At 52.5% G+C, this 14009-nt stretch overlaps 1 long non-coding RNA gene across 8 annotated transcripts; it reads left to right on the plus strand.

Moving 5' to 3' along the window:
* The first annotated feature begins 3272 nt into the window (after positions 1-3272).
* Positions 3273-12265, plus strand: LOC121472056. Of its 8 annotated transcripts, none has more exons than XR_005982765.1 (5): positions 3273-3632; positions 4828-5006; positions 6195-6276; positions 10471-10614; positions 11739-12265. It is a non-coding gene; the product is annotated as an uncharacterized LOC121472056 (long non-coding RNA). The 8 variants fall into 8 exon arrangements; XR_005982763.1 differs by having other exon boundaries at positions 4832-5006; XR_005982766.1 differs by lacking the exon at positions 4828-5006.
* The last annotated feature ends 1744 nt before the right edge of the window (positions 12266-14009 follow it).

Below are 14009 nucleotides of genomic sequence, written 5' to 3' on the forward strand. Positions count from 1 at the left end.
AATTCATGTAACAGCAATTACATCATACTAAGTCACTGATTAAAAACTGGACAATACCAACATGTTTTTAAACATTAAAAATAACCCAGAAGACAAATCCCAGAGGCAACAAGTATTGGAGATTTTAAAATGAAATTTAAGGGAAGAGGCACAGAATTAAAAGCTAACAATATTGGGCAGCCCCAGTGGCGCAGCGGTTTGGCGCCGCCTGCAGCCCCGCGTTTGATCCTGGGGACCCTGGACAGAGTCCCAGGTTGGGCTCCCTGCATGGAGCCTGCTTCTCCCTCTGCCTGTGCCTCTGCCCATCCCCCTCTGTCTCTCATAAATAAATAAATAAAAACTTTAAAAAAATGCAGCACTGCAATGATAAACATTAAAAAAAAAAAAGCTACCAGTATTACTTTACCAATTCAATAGACGCATCTCGGAAATAAAAGTCATCATAAATGGCCTTCAGATTTTTCTCTGAATTTTTAACAGACCACATCAGAGTACAGGTCCCCCTCCACTTTGCTAATTCCCCAAATTGAGTTGCCCCTCAAACACTGAATCAATTTAAAAAGCACATTCAAATTAAATATATAATTAACTCTAACCATCACAAGGGCACATGGTTTGCTACCAAATATTACAGTAATTTTACAGAAACCATTACAAGAACTAATAGCAAGACTTTTTCACTGCTGCCAATACAGACCACAAAGATGAGATGTATAAGATTCCTTTACAAGTCATTGCATTTTCACTTTGTTCAGAATTTTCAATCACAAAATCTTGAGTAAATAGAAATGTTACAGACCCACAAGTACCTCTAATCTCAAGTGCACACCAGAATTTTGAACATTTTAAATACTTTTTTGTTTTAAATACTTTAAATACCCAATTTTGAAGTCTTTCCTAAGACCTCTAGCTTCCCAGTACTGCACACCTTCACATAAACCACTGAAGAACCTAGCGAAGCAGTGAAGGCTATTACTCAGCTGATGGGAATTTCTGCACCCCGCCTTTAATGACTGGCATTCCTGTTCAGTTACATTTTTTTTCAGTCTTCCCTACTTTACAGCAAAACAAAACAATTTTGCTTCTTTACCTGCATTTAGCATATTTCCAAAGGACTTTTTAAGTTTCTAAGCAATTTTTAGGCTTCCAAGAGACAACTAGCATTAACTACTTTTCTTTGCCTAGTTGTCTATTACATTCAAATGCCCAGAGCTCTACTTGACCTTTTTGCAAGAATTCCCTTCAATCCACATGTCCTACCACCCCCACCCTCTGCAGCACACAGCTAACCAAACCAACCCTCTCCCTTTCCTCACCCCCACCCCTCCCAGCACCATGGCAGCCCAACCCTCACCTCGGAGTTGTCCCATTAAGATTACCTTGAAATTAAATTCACATTATAAAATACATAGAACTAAAGATCACTGGTCGTACCCCAACCATTCCCTTTGCTTAGTTATCTGCAATGCAATTGGAATGCCCAAAATAGACCTGTCATTTCTAACAATTTGGCCACAACCAACTTATACCCAAGAGTGTAGCAGCAAAACACGATTCCCCTCCCCCAATTTGCCAGTATGCATAAGTATTGCCTAAAGCATTTCAAATGTGAACACTTTCCCAAAATACAAGTTAGACTAGAACACTAATTCCTCCAAACAATGCACAGGCGGGCAGGTAGGCAGGCGAGAAGCAGGGTAGGTGAGAGGGTCACTGGGCTCCATCTGCAAGATTCACCTACAAGGCATCACTCTGCGTTGAGGCATGTTAGAATGTCCTACAGCTTTTAAGATTCTTCTTGAAGCTCAAATTTCGTAGCCCAGAACTAGTTATGACTGGGGGCTCAATTTAGAAGATGCAGCATCTGAAAACCTCCACCTCAGAAAAAAGAAGGGGTGTCTGCTGGCATTCATGAGCCTGGAAGTTGATGCTCCTGGATCAATCAAACACATCTGCGGATGGCCGGACACATCTGCTTTGGACCTTGAAGGACTGCCCCCTCATAAGCTCATCTGAAAACCTTAAATGGCCTCCTGAATATAGGGCTTCCTGAGCAAGGCCTGGAAACGGGACACAGGAGAACTTCCACCTCTTAAGGCTCTGGAAATTCAATCTGCAGACATCCACTTAGGCGGGATCTCTCCTTCAGGGTCTCCCCTCCTGCACTGCTACGACTCACACTGGCCAGGGGCTCCAATTCTCCTGGTGCCATCTGATCACCACGATGAACACTACAGTAACAAACCATGGTCCATGAGGCATTTGGTAACCGTCAGCGGGGGCCATTGCTGCAGGCCCGCCCAAGGTATACATTCGATCCCCACCCTCTCCGCAGGCAAGCAACACCACCCCACCCCACCCTGGGTCTCAGCAAGGAGGACCTTCCCTCCTTTACCATTACCAATCAAATTGTTCAGGGCCTTCTGCAACTTTCCCAGGCTTACCAGGTTACCAGAAGCAATGCTCTAAGTGAACGGATAACCTTGAGAAAGCTAAAGGGAGGAGGAGGGGCAGAGTGAGCTCACAGAAGTTAGCACGGAAGCTAGAGAGAAAAGTCCAAATGGGAACACTGGCACCTGGAAAATAAAGCGTGGGTCAATTTTGTCCACAGACACACCAACATCCTGCCTCGGCAATCCCCAGCCTGTCACATGCGGCACCACATCAATAACGCTTAGGTGGCACCGTACCTCCTCAATCACTCTTGAGACCACCCTCACCTCCAATGAGGGGTCTGGCCTCACACCCAGACCTGGGTTCCACCAGGCTGGGCATGGCCTGGACTCTGTCCCAAGCCGAACCAACATTACATACTACCCTGGGCCAGAGCTGTCGGCCCGCGAAGCTAAGTTCAGTTTCCACAAGACCAGGCCTCATCCCCTTGCGGGTTCGCAACCCTCTGAAAAAAAAAAAGGGGGGGGGGGCTGCTGGCATTGGCAAGTTCAAGGTCTGCCATGCCAGCAGCCCACCTGCAGCCCTGCACCCCACTGCCTTCCTTCCTCCTCCTCATTCCCCGGGCATCAACTGCCCAATTCTGCTTCCTCTACAGGAAGAGTGGTGAGATCCTGTCTCACCTAGCTTCTACCTGCCTTCCTCCTGCCACCAAGGCGCTGGGGCCCCGGAGGCCACGCAGGAGCAGCGCCCTCCCAGAGGTCAAGTTCCCCTTCCCCAGAAGGCAGCGGCTGAAGGGCTGTCCTCCCCGGGGTCACCGCGGGAACCCTCAGGGCAACTCTCCCCACCACAGTTCCCCCCAGACCTAGTCTCCTCTTTAACCTTCCTCGTCCTGGCATTGGCATCCCCACCCCCTGCAGTCTCCTCTGCCATTTCCCCCACTGTCCCCTGAGGCCCTGAACTGGCCGCTTCCGCCCCGCCACTAAAACCAAGCCCGCGGCCCTCCTTGTCGCTAACTCCTGATGGACAGGCCACAACTTTTGCTTTTATAGCCCACGGCCGCATCACTGGGGCATTGCTCAACGGGACGATTCCTCCACCGCCACCGGGGAAAAAAGTCCCTCCCCCACCCTCCCCTAGAAGCGACTCGGGCGGGTCTCCCGGGCGGCCGTCCCGCGGATTCCGGGTTACCCACGCCTCCCCTTCAGCAGGGCTTCGTGACCCGGGGAAAATATTTCAAGGTTATATTTGGGATGCGATTTCCGTGAGGGAGAAACCTGTTTCGTTCCTGGCGGGGGGAGGGTGAGGGGGTGGAAACAGCGCTCCCCGAATCGGAGCGGGGCAGCGTGGGGGAGGCCGGCTGGGGCTCACACTCTCGAGGGGCCGGGAGGAGACGCCGGGGTCGCCTCAGGTCACCCCGCCCCGCGCGAGTCCGAAAGAAGGGCCGGCGCGGCGTCTGGAAAATTCCAGGCGGCGGCGGAGGGATCTCTGCAGAGGGCGCATCACTCCCCGCGGCGGCGGGTGGGGGCGGGGCGCTCCGTGTGACTCCTCGGGCGGCGGCTCGGCCTCGTGAGCGCCGGTGACGTCGGCGCCCGGGCGCGCGTGGGGGAGGGCGGGGGGCCCGCGCGGCGCGAGTCACGACCGTCCCCAGGAAGGAGGGGACTGTCCGCACGGTGTCCTCTGTGAAGCGCGCGCGGAGCTGGGGGCGTAGCGCCTCTGCTTCAGAAACTCTGTCATTTTGTGCTGTTAGAGGTGTCTGGGGGCAAGTTGATCCGAACGTTGAGCCCCGTGACTTTGCTGCCTGGTGGCTCCTGGGGAATGTGTTTTTGGTTTTGTTGTGCTCTGTGGCCAGGTGCCTGAAGGTTTGAAGTCTTTCATAGCAAAACTCGCTCCTGGAATAGGCTACTTAATGATTTTTCGTGATGTATTAAGTGGAAATAAGTAGTTGGCAAAATAATGAAATCATAGTCTTGTTTATGGGGGAAAACTGCAGAACTGCATGGCGGTAAGATCAAAAGGGTGTAGATAACCAACTCGTTTTACGTTTGCATTGGGAGGTGGGGGAAAAGGGAGACAAAAAAATAAACTACTGAATTTGTCCAGGGCAGTTTACAGCCTGTGGTTGGGCCTCAGGACTCTGAGTCATCAAACAGGACTTGGGGGCACTGCCCGCTGGCTGCTCACATAAAGCAGGCCTCCAAACTGGGTCTTTTATTCTTTAAGATTTTTTTTTGAGGGCAGCCCTTTGTGGCGCAGCAGTTTAGCGCTGCCTGCAGCCTGGAGTGTGATCCTGGAGACCCTGGATCGAGTCCCACGTCGGGCTCCCTGCATGGAGCCTGCTTCTCACTCTGCCTGTGCCTCTGCCCCTCTCACTCACTGTGTTTCTATGAATAAATAAATAAAATCTTTATTAAAAAAATTTTTTTTTCATTTGAGAAAGAGCACAAGTCAAGGGAGAGGGAGAGAGAATCTCAAGCTGGGTCCTCCTTGAACGTGGAGCTTGACTGGGGTCTCCATCCCATGACCCTGAGAGCACCACCTAAGCAGAAACCAAGAGTGGGACTTAACTGACTCAGCAACTCAGGTGCCCGCTGTGTGGATCTTCTAAAGCAGAGGTAAAAGCAAACCCTCAGACTCTCAGCCCCTCCACCAAGGCCAGGCCTGAGTACTTGGTGAGGCTTTTGCAAAGGGCAGTTGGCATCTCCTTGTCAGGGTGAGGGGAGAACCACAGCTTGAGACCATGTGGCCTCCGTTCAGCCCTGGCCCTCTTAAGTATAGGGTGGAGGGACTGTGGTCAGATTAACCGAAGTGAGGAGGACTTGACCAACTCTCTGCCAGAAAGTCTCCTCCAAAAGTAACCACCCATGCCCCAAAACAAAACATTCCCTGACAATAGGTTCCCTTAGCAACTGAGAGGAAACTGGGAGAGAACTATTCCCCAGCCTCTGCAACAAGGCGTGGGCAGGTGGGGCTGGGCCCCTCCTTGTGGTTCTTATAAAACCGATGACTCTCATGTGACCCTCAGCACTGAAAACAGAATTTGTGGCAAGTCCAGGCTTGTCCTCTAGCAGCTGCTCTTCTGCCAAGGAAAGATTTCCTGCAGCACACCTTCATCTAGATCTGCCCCCTCAGTCTTGTTCTGACAGTGTTTCCAGGGGTCGGTTGGTGAGACTTGGCGTGAAAGAACAATGTGAGAAGAGGGATTTATCAGAATGTTCTAGAAGCTCTGAGGTGTGTATAATACTAAGCAAGTTCCTTTCCTGCTGCGTCACAGTGCCAGGCTGTGGAGTCAGCCCTATATTTATCTACAAGGCGCCAGAGAGGCGGTAGTCTCCATGGCTCTGTGGCTGCTTCCTGGTCCCACTTGAAGTCTTACCTTGCTTTTCTCTACCTGTAGTTTAAAAATCGTCCTTCAACGTTATCATTCCCAAGTTCCAGAAACAAACTTCCTTAGATTTTTTTTTTCTCCCAAAAAAGTAGTAGTAGGTGCAATTAGCAACATAAAACATTAGGATTCTACTAAGCTTAGGATTCTCTATCACAAAAGGCCCTAAAGCCCTGTGTGCCCTGGTGTCTGGAGCTGCTCTGGCCACTGACTCCATTTGCAAGGACAAAGTGGCAGTTTCAGGGGGTCTTGTTTAGAAGCTCTCCTGCCCTCCAGTTCTATACAGCTGGTGTTTTTTGGGAAAGGAATGTACTTATTGAGAGGAGTGGAGGATAGTGTTAAAAAGAAATGGCATATCTAAAATGGGAGTCACGTCTGCTAAACCCCACCAAAACTTAATGCCTAACTTTAATTGCAGTGTCGGACCAATCAGTCTGGAATTTCCTGATTCACTCTAGTGAGGCAGCCTGCATTAGAAGGCCCCTGCTCTTCCACCTAAAGTAAGGTGACCTTGGCTTGAACTATTTTTCTTTTGCTAAGATCCTCCTTGTCATACTCTATTTCGGTCTATAAAACCCTTCTATTTTCTGCAGCTCCTTTCCATTTATCGGATGTTACACCCAATTCATGAATCATTGAATACAGCCAGTTAGGTCTTTACATTTACTCAGTTGAATTTTGTGTGTGTGTGTGTGTGTGTGTTTTAACAGTAGAAAACCACACAGGGGCATCTCTGTCCTGCCTTAGGGAAGGCCAAGATAGTCTTAAAATGAGGTGGACAAATGTGGTGCTTGGGTTCTGCCTCTCTTTCTGCAAATAAGGCTAAAAATACCTCCACCCTGAGGGAGGAAGAGAGCAGGCAGTGCGTCAGCAGATTTCTTTGGATCAAAACAAGCTGTTCCAGGAAACAGCTGTAAACAGGAACTCGGTGGGGCGGGTGAGGGATCCACCCAACCGGAGTGAAGCCCTCTCCTCCCTGGGGAGCCCACTTGAGAGTTTAGGGTTGGCGGGGAAAGGAGAACAGGAAAGGACCCATTGGGCAACATCTGGATTTTTAAGGGTCAGGGCTGGGGTTCCAAGTCCTTTCATACAGCCATGGCTGTCTCTCCACCTTGTTCTGAAGCCAGCTCAGCTCTGCTTCCAAACACACACCAGCCTAGGAAAGCACCCAGATTTCCTGCATGAGCCACTGGAAAACAGAAGAGGGGAGAAAAAGGGGTTGTACTTCAGGTTCACACCAAGAGCAGGCGACCAGAGAATGTGCCAGACTCTGCTCCCACTCTCCACAGGTCCAGTTCCAGGGCTGTGGCCTCCTGGGTCACCTTGGCCCTCTGCTCACAAGAACCTATCAGTTGGGCCCTTTACCCTCTGAGCCATGAGGCCTCTTGTCTCAGCCCAGGAGGAAGCTGCACAGTCACCATGTGCTGGCCGGGAGCCCTAACTGCCCTGCAGCCCTTGCAGAATCAACAACCTACACACATGCCACCCCCACCCCCAGCAGCCCGGGCTCAGGACGACAGCCCCCATCTCACAGTGTGGTCCTGGGCCGGCTCTTAACCTCTCCCAGACATTCTTTTCTCATTTTCACTTAGGTAATTCTGACCTATTACGGTTCTGCCTGGAAGGCTCTTCGCCCATTGCCCATCTGGGCCAGCCGCTGAGGGCTCAGGCCTCTGCCTGGAGGTCACCTTCACAGTGGGTCGTGGACCGCACTGGGGCTTCGGCTCATTAAGGGGGTGGTGGTTTCTGTTTGTTCTGCCCTCCGCTGGCTCCCCGGTCCCTGGCACACAGCAGACCTCAGTGTGTTGAAAAAAAGCAGTCTATGTTTTTATAAAGGTCACTGTTCACTGTGAGGTTCTCAACAAATATTTGTGATATTGGTGGATAGAAGGAAGGAAACAAGTGCCCAGGTCAGCAGCAGTCCCACAAACTCAATGATAGGCCCACATTTAGGGGCCTGTCCAGCCTGGATGCCCAGGTCAGGAGATGAGGAGAAAGCATCAGGGGCTGCTCTCTGTGGGCGGGGCCCAGCTTCTCACCCTGAACGCCTGGGCCCAACTGAGAGGGTCCCTGTCTGCTGGCGCTGGCAGAAGGCACTTGAGGGTGAGAGTGTCAGGGTTCGGACTCCCCAGACCCTGGCTCACGAGGGAGAGGAGTTGGACATGCCTACCTACATCTCATGCTCGAACTAACTTTCTCCCTTCCCTTCCCTTCCCTTCCCTTCCCTTCCCTTCCCTTCCCTTCCCTTCCCTTCCCTTCCCTTCCCTTCCCTTCCCCTTTTTTTCTTTTGTTTTTCTTTCTAAGATTTTACTTATTTATTCATGAGAGACAGAGAGAGAGGCAGAAACATAGGTATAGGGAGAGGCAGGCTTCCTTTGGGGAGCCCTGGACCCTAGGATCATGACCTGAGCCAAAGACAGATGCTCAACCACTGAGCCACCCAGGCATCCCCATGCTTGAACTTTCTAAGCCCACATGGACTAAAAGGCAGGCAGCCAGTGGGGGGGAGCAGGGAGGTTAGGGGAGGGGTTAGGGGACAAGTCCTTACATACTTGACCCTTGTGTCTGGTTGGGGCATGGGGCCTGTGGGCTCTCAGTCCCTGATGCTCTTTCCTGAGGCTTCCCTGCTGCTCGAGCCAGACTTTACTTATGCCTTGGCTGTGCCTCCGGGGAAACAACTTGGAGGATGAGACTTAGTCTCCTGCCTCTGGAGCTCCTGGATACTCTGCCACATACACCCGAGACTCCTGGCATCAGGGCCCTGGTGGCCCAGTCCTGCTGACCACTTCCTGCTTTCCCTGAGTCTTGCCCAAGCTGACTTGCTGCCTAGAACTTGCCCTGCCCTTCTCCTGCCAACTCTCTCTGGCTCACTGTCACCTCCTTGTGTTCTGCAGCCACTGCCCCCAAGGGTTCCCCATCCCCCTTACCCCCCCAAATCTGAGCACCTGTGTCATCACTCCTCAGCCCCCAGCAGAGGGAAATCCTATGGATCTAGAGACCTGATCCCACAAGCCTTGTTTCTTTTGACCCTGGCTGTGTCCTACCAGTAGCCCCCAAACTTCCTCAACCTCCCTATTGCTGGCTGAGCAGGTCCCGCTTTCCTAGGCACCACTCTTTGGCTTGTACTCACCTTGCCAGCCTGTTCCTGGTCCCCATCCACCAGGAATCCACGAGGAACTGTCTGGTGACAGTTCCTCTGGGCAGGGAGCTGGGGGACGCTGACATCCTACTAGGTTTGCATAACCCCCGAGAAACCCTCTTCCTTCTCCGGGCTGCATGCAGCCCCTACTGCCAAGGCTCCCACTTCTACTAGGGTGCCTGCTGCTAGAGTCCTTGTTCTCAGGCCTGAGTCTTGTCCCTACAGTGACTCCACCAGAGCACTGGTAACTTATTTTTATTTTTTTAAAGATTTATTTATTTATTCATGATAGAGAGAGAGAGGCAGAGACACAGGGAGAGGGAGAAGCAGGCTCCATGCACCGGGAGCCCGACGCGGGACTTGATTCCGGGACCCAGGATCGCACCCTGGGCCAAAGGCAGGCGCAAAACCGCTAAGCCACCCAGGGATCCCCAGAACTGGTAATTTATTTATTTATTTATTTATTAAATTTTTTATTTATTTATGATAGTCACACAGAGAGAGAGAGAGAGAGGCAGAGACACAGGCAGAGGGAGAAGCAGGCTCCATGCACCGGGAGCCCGACGTGGGATTTGATCCCGGGTCTCCAGGATCTTGCCCTGGGCCAAAGGCAGGCGCTAAACCGCTGCGCCACCCAGGGATCCCCAGAACTGGTAATTTAAATTGTCCTTGAACCTCTGAAGGAGCATGTTTTGCTCTAACCTCTGCTGTGCACCGCCTCCGCTCCCCCCCACAGTGGCATCTTGAACAAGGCGTGCATGGCACCAGGGCTTCTGCAGGTACCTCTGAGTGGTGCCACTGGCCCTGGAGGCTGCTGACCTTGACACTATGAGGGAGGCCATGCTCTCACTGGCCTAGAGTATCAGCAGTTACCACCACCCTCCTCACCAAATGCCAAGGTTAAATAGGCAGGGGACACTGTAGTCCTGAGGAAGAGCCAGGACTACTATTATTCTCCTTCTTGCAAACTGTATTTATGACAAGTAGTTTTAAAATAACCAGCGGGCTCAGTATGGGTCGGGGAGGCAGGTGCCAGAGAGATAGCTGGGATGGGGGTGGGGCCCACGGGGCTGGGACCTGGGCAGTCAGCTCCTGTGAGCACAGGGTGGAGCAGGAGGGAGATGACTAGCCCAGGGTGTGCCCACCCCACCTCCTGGATTTCCCCAAAAAGCTAGTTTTAAATATTTTGACGCGATTATCATTTCACAGAAATTCCAAAGCAGAATCTCTTTGCAGGACATGGATCCTGGTGTTTGGAAAATGTGGGTTGCCTCACCCATTGGTGCCCTTGGAGGTCCAGGACCCTCTATCATGGACTGTAGGAAGGTGGTGGCAGTCAGGAGGCACGGCCCCTGCCTGGAGACGAGGGACGTATGCAGCGCCAGGTGAAAGGCCCCCCAGATTCTGCCTCAGGTTCCAGATTACAGGGATCTGGACGGTAAATGCCGGGATACCGCCTCAGCGGTGCAGCTGCAGGAGGAAAGGGCGGGCTCAACTGCCCCCTTCTGGCCATAGCTGGACCTGCAGGCAGTGACCTTTGTCCACTCTCCCCCAGTTTCACAGACCTCTGCCCCTGCCAAATTGTCAGCCTGGTGGAGGCCAAAAGAGGCGGCCAACCCTGGAGCACCTGACTTTGCTGCTTAAAACTGAAGTCCTGACCCAGGCCCAACCCTACCACCGCCTTTTGGCTGACCCTGGGGTAAGTTGCCTGCCTTCTCTGATTTGGGCACAGGGAGAGAGTGTCAGGTGGCTGTAAAATGTCCTCCTTGCCTGGGAGAAGGAGGAGCCATGAGAATCTGCCCTGAAGTCTCCCACTTCCCTTGGCTCTGGGCTGTCACAGCCTGTCAGGCTTAAGGTCACAGCCAGGCGGGTGTGGCTCCCTGTGAGGCCCCTCACCCCCATACCCTCTCACTGTCTCTATTATTATGGAACCTGTCAGGATCTCTCCCCTAGGAAGCCTTCTTTGATCACTGACTCTCCTCGCCATCTGTTGTCTGTTCCTTTGTCTTCTTGAGTTTGGGTATGGCCAGCTCATCTGCCTGGGCAACCATATGTATACAAAGTTGCTTGTGGGGCAGCCCCAGTGGTGCAGCGGTTTGGCGCCGCCTGCAGCCTGGGGTGTGATCCTGGAGACCCTGGATCGAGTCCCACGTCGGGCTCCCTGCGTGGAGCCTGCTTCTCCCTCTGTCTTTCTCTATATGAATAAAATAAAATAAAAAAAGAAGCCATAAAGTGGCTTGTGTTCCTGGTCATGTGTGTTCCCATGGCCACCCTGGGATGGTCACTCTGAACTTTTCCAGCTTTATCTGTGTACCTTGAGCCTTTGGCTTCTTTTTTTTTTTTTTTAAGATTTTATTTATTTATTCATAGAGACACACACAGAGAGAGAGAGAGGCAGAGACACAGGCAGAGGGAGAAGCAGGCATCATACAGAGAGCCTGACGTGGGACTCGATTCAGGGTCTCCAGGATCACGTCCTGGGCTGCAGGCGGCGCTAAACCGCTGTGCCACTGGGGCTGCCCGACCTTTGGCTTCTTACACTGAGCATGGAAGCTTTCCCGGCTGCCCTGCTATATTCTGAGTCCAGTGGGGCTTCCGGCTTCCTTTGGGTATCTTGTCCCACTAGCAGCACGAAGCCCTCCTCTTGTGGCTGGATCTGAGGCAGCCTACTGGCTGCAGCTGTGACAGAGCCATCCATGCCTGACTCACTGAGAAGCTGGGATTAGGAAGGCTTGTGGAAAGGTCCCGGATGCTGTTAAGTGGTGGAGAATGGCCCAGAAATGCCCTAACCTCTGAAGGGATTGCTTGTGCTGATTATTCCAGTGATCTCTGCCGTTGGAGTTCGGAAGAGCTAGGGGTCCTGAGGGACTCTGAAGATCCTTGTATTGCTGCACTGACCCTCATGAACCTCTTCTGGCCTAGGGCCTCTGGAGCAGGTGCTGGCTGAGGCAGTCTGTGTGTGCCAGCCTGGGGGAGGTAAGCCACTATGCAACCCAAGGGCAGCTGGTATTTTAAAATAACCACCTTTGATGCACTAAACAGCCCCAACGAAGACCGAGACTAAACCATTAGGATGGTATTAGGGGTTGAATTGTGTCCCTTGCAAAAAGATATGTTCAAGTGCCAACCCTTGGGACCTCAGCATGTGACCTTAGTTGGAAATAGGGTCGCTGCAGATATAATTAGTTATGATGAAGAAGCCTAGGGTGCGTGGGCCCCTAATCCAATGTGACTGGTGTCCTTTGAAGAAGACACCCCTATGAAGATACATGCACACAGGGAGAAGCCATGTGATGACAAAGGCAGACTGAATTTATGCAGCTTTGAGCCCAGGAATGCCAACGATTGCAGAAAAACACCGGAAGCCAGGAAGGAGCGAGGAGGGGTTCCTCTTTAGCTTTCAGAGGGAACGTGGCTCTGCGGACACCTTGGTTTGGGACTTCTGGCCTCCAGAACTGTGAGACGATAAATTTCCATTGCCTTAGGCCCCCCAGCCCAAGGCGCTTTGTTACAAAGCAGCTCCAGGCACCTAATAAAGGTCGAACAGAGATGCGTGAAAATGACTTCCGGAACATGCTCTTCCAAGATGAGTGAATGAGGGAGCCTGACACAATCACAGATACAGTCACACAGGCTGCGGATGGTTCCATATCCGTTCCCCAGCATCACCCACAACCTCATAAAGCAGGGCTGATTATCTCCACTTAACACGTGAAGAGACTGGGGCCCCGCAGAGATGACGTCTAGCCTGACAAGGGTGGGGGATCCCGACCTTTCTGACCACCTCTCCTGCCTCTGCAAACAGGTGCCTGCCTCTCAGTTGTGGATGTGTGCAAAACACTGTGCTCTGCTCTTGAGCATGGGGAAGAAATCATTAGGCCTAGTATCTCCCCCAGTCACGAGAAGAGTAGATGTTGCTACTGTCCCATTTTAGAGATGAGCCAATGGAGGGCCCAGAGAGGTGATAACATTTGCCTAAGGCTGCACAGCAGGGAGGAGTCAGTGAATAGGTCTTGGCCTCCTGGAGGAGAAAGATCTAATCCCTCTGGAAGACAAGGACGTCTAGGGTTTGTGTGGACTGAAGCTTAGTTTTAGGGTTTCTTTTTCCAAAAAAATAATCTTTTAAATCCTTCTTTTGCCTATTTCACAAAACCATTGAACATGACGCTAGCAGAGCCTTGGAGGCAAGTGGGGAGCTCTTGCAAAGGGGAGGGCTGTGAAGCTTGACCTTCATTCAGGCCGCCCAGGCTGCCTTCTGTGTGCTGATAGAAGGGTGGGGTGGGGTGGGGGGGTGGACATGGCCGAGGGCCTGGAGTGTATATAGCTGCCCTCACCATCCAATCAGATGTTGCTGACCACCCACTCGGAGCAGGGATTTGGGCTGATGGCCTCTCAGGGGCATGTGTAACCCAGGACCTGACCCCAGGGTGATCATGGGAGAGGCAGTGGGACCCCCCCCCCCCCAGTGTGGGCAGCAGGCTTGCACAGAAAAAGGGGGCAGAGTACCTCACAGACCAGGAAGCTGACTCCCAGGGAGCTTCAGCAGCCACCTTGCCATGTAGAGGTGCTCTCCCCAAGGGGATTTGGTTCTAGTTGGGTTCCCTCCCCTGAACCCTCTTTGGTCATCTCAAGAGTTGGGAGCACAGGCTCCAAGCCCTCAGACGACTAAGAGACCCTGACCACGGCCAGGTGTCTGTACAGATCACAAGGGGTGGTTTGTATGAGTCAGCTAGTGTGGGGGGTGGGGGAGGACACACGGTGAGGGGTGGGCAAGTGTCCTCTCCCTCTCCATGCTGGGTGGCCAGAGAGAGCACAAAATCCCTTCTGGGAGCGACAGCCCATTGATGACTGAAATGGGGTGTGTGTCGTGTGTATGTGTGTGTGTGGCTGGGGGGACACATTCTGAACTTATGCCTACGAGTCAACTGGAGAACTAGCAGAGGGGACTGGGTGGTGGTCCTGGAGGGAGGCCCCCGGGGAGCTCGGGCCTGCCCACAGGACAGGCAGCCGCGCCTGCTCACCTGGCTCCCAGGGCAGGCAGTGGGACGAGGCTGGGTCAGAGATGGCAGAGGAGGCCAACGTGGCCGACAGGGC

This window comes from Vulpes lagopus, chromosome 11 (assembly GCF_018345385.1).
Source record: "Vulpes lagopus strain Blue_001 chromosome 11, ASM1834538v1, whole genome shotgun sequence".
Classification (NCBI taxonomy): domain Eukaryota; kingdom Metazoa; phylum Chordata; class Mammalia; order Carnivora; family Canidae; genus Vulpes; species Vulpes lagopus.